Raw genomic sequence first — 6,872 nt, forward strand, 5'->3', positions numbered from 1 at the left:
GGCCTCCAATAAGGACACATGCTCCACTATGTTCATAGCAGCATTATTTATAATAGCCAGAAGCTAAAAAGAGCCCAGATGTCCCTTCAATGGAGGAATGGATACAGAAAATGTGGCATATTTACACAATGGAATACTACTCAGCAATAAAAAACAACAAATTCATGAAATTTTTAGGCAAATGGTTGGAACTGGAAAATATCATCCTAAGTGAGGTAACCCAATCACAAAAGAATACACATGGAATGCAATCACTCATAAGTGGATATTAATTAGCTCAGAAGCTCTGAATACTCAAGACATAAGTAGCATATCAAATGACTTCCATGAAGAAGGAGAGGGCCCTGATCCTGGAAAGGCCCGATTCAGCATTGTAGGGGAGTACCAAGATAGAGAAAAAGAAGGGAGGTGATTGGAGAATGGGTGGAGAGAAGGCTTATGGGACATATGGCAAGGGGGGAACCAGGAAAGTGGAAAGCATTGGGAATGTGAACAAAGAATTTAGAAAATAATAATAAAATAAATAAATATAACCTTGAGTTTCTCTAAAGAAATCTAAACTACTTCATAATTCATATTTGCTTGAGATCTTAATGGCAGCATATTTATTTTATTCCCAGTGCATTTGACTCTTCTTGCTCATTATTTTCTTTGCCAGACTGAACACAGAATGAATTTAATGGTTCAAATATTGAAACTTATAGTCTGCTGACAAAGTCAGGGCACATTAGACAAATGTCAGAATAGTTCATTTCAGCATCTGAAGTCAAGGCCAGGGTTCATGGAAGAAATAGATCTTCAGATGCCCATCACATCAGCATAGTTGGAATACGCATCATTAACAATTTGTGTGTAATAGAAAAGGTGATAGTCACTGTGTCAGAGTTGTTCATGCAACCACATCATGCAAGATTAATGGGGTATAATGTCTACAATATCTAATATTGGAACTGCATGGAGAACGAGGATGAAGATCATGTTCCATTACTTTAATGTACTTTAACATTCTTCACTTCTGTGTATTTTGCTGATTATATGTGAGCATGCCAATTGTTACAGTGTTATAGTTCAAAGAGAGTGGATATGAGGGTGTCAACATGCTCAAAGAGTGGCAGCTGGTACCCAGGTATGAGCTTCTACAGTGTCTTCCTCCTACAGCCATCAGGAAATGTGAGATTCGTCAAATTATAAGCTGTCCATGTTCTAGTTTCTTGATTAGTAGGACAGAAGCGGTCAGTACCGCCTCGCACTGTTGTCACCAGGGTAAGAGCCAGTAAAATTTATAAAAATTTTTGTAAGAGGTCAAGATTGTGCAATTATATCCTGACAACTCAGTTGTTGCAATTCACAAGACAACTGACTTTGTTCTGCTGATCTCAACTAGTTGTGGAAAATGGTGATACCTGTAGCTGTAAAACTGAATGTTATTTCACTGATAATATAAGCATTTTCATCTGTTCAAGAGAGTAAAAATTAAAAATAATAAAGAGTGAAATGAAAATAATTGAGGGGGGCAGAGCACCTTACTTAAGTAAAAAAACACATTAAAGATTGGAGATATTAGACTGTTCCTATTGGTTAGAGGACTGGAATTTGGCTGAAGGAACCTGGGCAGCTCCCAATCCTCTGGAATTTTAGTTCCAGGGCATTCAACAGCCAGTTACAATTTAAATTCTGAAATATTCTGACACAGAGTGACTTCAGTGAGTGGATAACTAATCAAGTTATTTTCCTCAAACAAGTTTTTATCAAAGAGTTATTTTATTTATTTGTGTGAACATGTGTCTGTGTGAGCATAGGCCATGTGAATGCATAATACACAGGAATTAGAAGAGTCTGGAGATAGAGTTACAGGTGTGTATGAATGACACTACCATGGGCTCTGGGAAGAAAATCTGGGTTCTCTGGAGGAGCATGAATTTGAGCCATCTCGTTAGTACCTATAACAATTCTTACAGTACATTTTACTTTTATAAACCTTTAGCTCAGTGGGTCTCAGCCTTGTTAATGTTGTGACTCTTTAATATAGTTCCTCCAGTGTTTTTGACAACTAATCATAAAACTATTTTTGTTGCTACTTCATATGTATAATTTTACTACTGTTATGGATCATAATGTAAACATTATAGTTTTTGAGGCAGAAGTGTTCCAAACAGTCGCAGCTCCCAGATGAAGAATCATTGTTCCAGCTTATATTCTGTAAAATGTGTTTAATATTGGCATCTCCTGTCAGGCATATGGTTTATTGTGATTATATTAATGTTTATTCTTTGTGTGTTACCCACACTGGTCTCCTTTTCTTCCAACATAGTTTCCTCCTATTCTCTATATTAAAAACAGAAATCCTATATAGGAAAAAACATGTTTGTCTTATTTCGTCTAACATAATTATCTGAAGTATTATTGATTTTCCTGTTCATGAAATAATTCCATTGCTGTTTTAGATATTCTTTTTTTTACACCAGTGTTCATTCTTCAAACTCATTATTGTATTGTAGTAAACATATAAAAATGTAAGGAATGTTGCTTTCTTTCCCCTCTGGGTTGTTATCAAAAGTGGCACAGGGTTATATGGTAATTCAACTTTTTGATGTCAAAGGACCACCACACAGATTTCCATATGCCACCCAGCAGCAGATAATTGTTCTATTTATTCACATCCATAGAATAATTTATTGTCATTTGTTTCCTTGGTGAAAGATATTCTTCCAGAAGCAGAGATGGTATTACAAAGAAATATTGATAGTGATAGACTTTCCCTATAAGTTTTAATCACTTTTAATTATATGTTCATGTTCTCCCCATCTAGAGACACAGTCCATACATACTTCCATATACCCAAAACATCTGTGTATCCATAGCTATTTCAGTTTTAATAACATCTTAAATATACTGCATTTATCTTCATAATACTAACAAAAAATTATTCATTCTCTAATATACACAACATTTACATAAATAGCAAAGGAACTCTACTGAACAATATCACTTACTCATATACTAGTAATCATTAATAATGTCCTTTGGAAAAGTATAAAACTTAAAAAAATACACCTAACATTATTTTTAATTTTAATGGGTTTAAATATTATTAATATTTTGGAAGCTAAAACACAATCTACATTTTAATGTTGACTAAATTTGAAGACAGTATCTGAAAACAGGATGACTCTCTCAAAGGTTGGAATTGTTTGTTTGAAATAAGAATATTATTTTTGGGACAGTCTACCATGTGTACAAAAGATGCCCCCGAGACATCTACATTGTTTTGCAGCTAGGTTCTCTTTAAAATTTACTTTGAAAGCTTTTGAGTGCCTTTAAACCCTACAGGGTAGGCCCAGGGATCCATTAAAATTTCTACCCATACTAAGTTTGGTCATAGAAACCGAAGACATAAGAAGACAGACAGCATGGAGGCCTTGGGTGAAAAGACAGTCATATTTGTTTGAAAACCACTCTCTAGAGCTATAGAAGCCCAAGATTTTCCTTCATTCCAAAACCCCAATAGGAGACAACAAATGTGTTTTCTAGAAAAGCAGTGAAAGAAAAACCTTATCTTTATCTTTACTAGAACACAAGGTGATACATTTGGAGTGGTCGAAGCAATGACATTAGGCAAACAAAACTGAAAGAGAGAAGCATTGCCCACAGTGGACAACTTCAATACAACCGACTATCATCACTGTCTCACCCTGAACTCTATTCACAGGCAATATCTCAGACCAGCAAGAGGACTCATGTGCATCAACACTTTCACAGGATTTTGTTTTGATTTTTGAGATAATATTTTTTTATTTTCATGTTATTGCAGAGAAACTGGGAAATGAAGATGGAAACCCACATGTAAATGTTTACATAGATAGCAATAATAGATTATTATACCACTTGACAAAGTTTCAATAATTCATCTTGATTACCTTCCTGCAATGATTACAGAATCAGATAGAAGTTAAATCAGTAGATCTTCTATTCTTTAAATTTATGAGTGTGGTCAAGTGGCAAGCATACTGCCTAAGACCCCTCATCCACAAAATTGGATTCTATTAATAACAAATGTATTATAAAGGTGAGACTTATAAACCCATCATCATGAAAGGCTAAACATCATATCTTAGACTAAAAATTCATATGAAAATACCAGCTGGAGGACAGACTTGATAATAATTAGTGGGTATACTCATGTGTATATCTATCTGTGAGAATGGGAGATGAACAAAATTAATCAGGTCTGAAGCCTCCTTATAGATGAACATGAGCAGTTTGAAAAGCTTATTGGCTGAGCCACAGTAGAGAAGACTTCAAGTAGAGAAGACATATTTAGTAAAATGTAGCTAATACGATACCTAATATGGACAATATAGAGAAGCCAATCGACAGGAACTCCTGGTGTTTGGTTTAATAGCAATAAAACCTCACAAGCTGGTTGTTTCTCTGATTTTTGTTATTGATATTTTGTTTTGGGGTGCGAGGGGAGGTAGTTTGGTGTTTGTTGTGTTTTGTTATGTTTTGATGTGATTTGTCTTTCTTCTTATGCCTTTTCCATGGCTCATGGTTTTATTATTTGTTTCTTCTAATGATACAGAAAGAGGTAGTTTCCATTCACATAATGAAAAGTGGTTATCTCATAAACATTACAGGGATTTTATTTCAAAGTGGGTTTGCAGCATTCTTTGCCTATGACACTCTGTGAACAGCTCCCTGGCCATCACCCACTGTCCTCACCTCAGTCTGGCCTTGTACCATCACTTTGACAGCGATGACCCTGCTGATCAGCCACAGAAATTTTCAGGCAAGCAGAAAGGCTGAGAGGCTCCTGTAAGGACATGTCCAGCCATGGTGGCTATATGCATGGGATCAGCAATATTTACATTTAACAAAAGCAGCAGAGCTTCTGCTTCCATTAACATCACCAGATTCTCTGGGGAAGTTAGTGTGGAGTTTCTACTCATTGTATCCACAGACATGTCAGAATACTTTTTTCTATTTTGGAACTACACAGGATATAAGAAAATGTGGTACACATTAGGTTCAAAGGTTTTGTAAATTCAGCACATATTAGATGTTTCAAAATCATAAGAAAAAAACAAAAAAAGTTATCTTTCCACCAGAAAGTTTTCATTTTTAGTTATGTTTACCTTCCCTCTCAGCCAGTTCTAAATATGTGTATTATCAGTAGCATTCTTAGTTGAATTTGCTCTGTGGTTATACTCTTGTCTTCAACAGTTCTCTTACAGACAATTACTTGCTCAATGTGCATTTTTCCCGCTATTGTGATATCACCAGGCCTATATTGCCTTTTCAGATTAAATTCTAATATTATTCAGGTGGATGGTTTTTATTTTGTTTTGTTAGAAGATAACTGTAATGTTACAGTTTTCTTTATGAAAGTATTCCTCTCTAGAACTTTACATAACAAAAGCAGATACCAGCCTGCAGAGTCAAGGTAAACTTACCACATGAAGGCACTGGCCATGTATATTTTATAACTGATTCCTTAATAAAAGGAGACAAATGAGTGAGTTGTATATCTACATTAGGAATGGCACTGTCAACCCAAAGGATACTTTTTGCACAATTGTACTCATTTCTATTGAAAGCTTCTACTCCTATATGGTTGTTAGTATTATTTACATTGTTTTTATTTTGATCAGAAGTATGTATTAAGGACGAAATTTTCTTTCAATAAACTCAAAAGCTGAAGTCCCAGTAACATATGTGACTCTACTTGAAGATGGGCCTCTAAGGAAGAACTTAGAATCCCATAGTGTCTTCGGACAATAAATAATCCACTAGCAATGCATTTTTCACAGGAAAAGAAAAAAAATACCAGGAATATTTACAAATCAGGAACAAGGTCTTTGAAAAACCAACCGTGCTGAAATACCAGACTTGCAGATGTCAAAGGCCAAAAGGTTAAAGGACAAAGGATAACTCTCCCTGTTTTCTATCACAACAGAAAAAGAAAATGGGAAATACTTCCTTCAAAGTTTATTAACGATAACTGGCCATAATGTTTGCCTTGGTATTCTTTTTACTTCAACTAAAATTTAGAGTTGTTTCACCCTTAAAGAGCATTTGCTTCAGGAAGTATACTAATAAGAATTCTTTCTCTGAATCTTTAAAATGTATATGAATTTTCTACTTATACTTTTAGTTCTGAAGTCAAGTATATTCCTTGTGGTTATCTGGGTAGAATATCCTGAAACTATAAACAATATATTGAGTTGTGGGTCTTTTTGGTAGAGGAGGTAACTAATAGTTTGGAAATAACAAGTCAAGAGGACCTAATTATATAAAGACGAAAAAAAAAAACAAAAGAAAGTAAATACAAATGATTCCTCACCACAGAGTGCTTGGATATGCTTCTGGTTCCACTGGTAGTCAGGGCTTTCTCAGAAGCTCACCCTGCACGTCACCAGGTGACCTTAGATTTCTTCCTATTGTTACTGGCCAAAATAAATGTGCCCACTTTGTCTACATCCACCTGGTGCAATTTTTGCTATGACAGAATTCAAGGGACCCAGACATGCAAATCCAGAAAGAAGAATCAGCAAGTTTGATTATGTTACAGTATATGAAGAGGACAATACACAGTGAAAACAGCTTGGAGTGGAGGAAACTGCACTTGTGATAGATCACTAATCAGAGAGATATTGGGGTCCTCAAAAAGCACAGCACGATCCCCAGAAGTTTCCACAGGAGATGTCTGAGCTTGTGTTCCCTGGAGGTATGCCTGAGGCAAGCATTCAAAAGCAAGCACCTGCTTTAGGAATGGATGTGACAGGGAGAAAAGATTATCTTTTCAGGCCACTTACTACTGTGAGTGACAGGAGGTTGATTCCCCATGAGGAACTTTAGAAGTCAGTGATGCA

The sequence above is a fragment of the Apodemus sylvaticus genome, chromosome 1, assembly GCF_947179515.1.
Source record: "Apodemus sylvaticus chromosome 1, mApoSyl1.1, whole genome shotgun sequence".
NCBI classification, from domain to species: Eukaryota; Metazoa; Chordata; class Mammalia; order Rodentia; family Muridae; genus Apodemus; species Apodemus sylvaticus.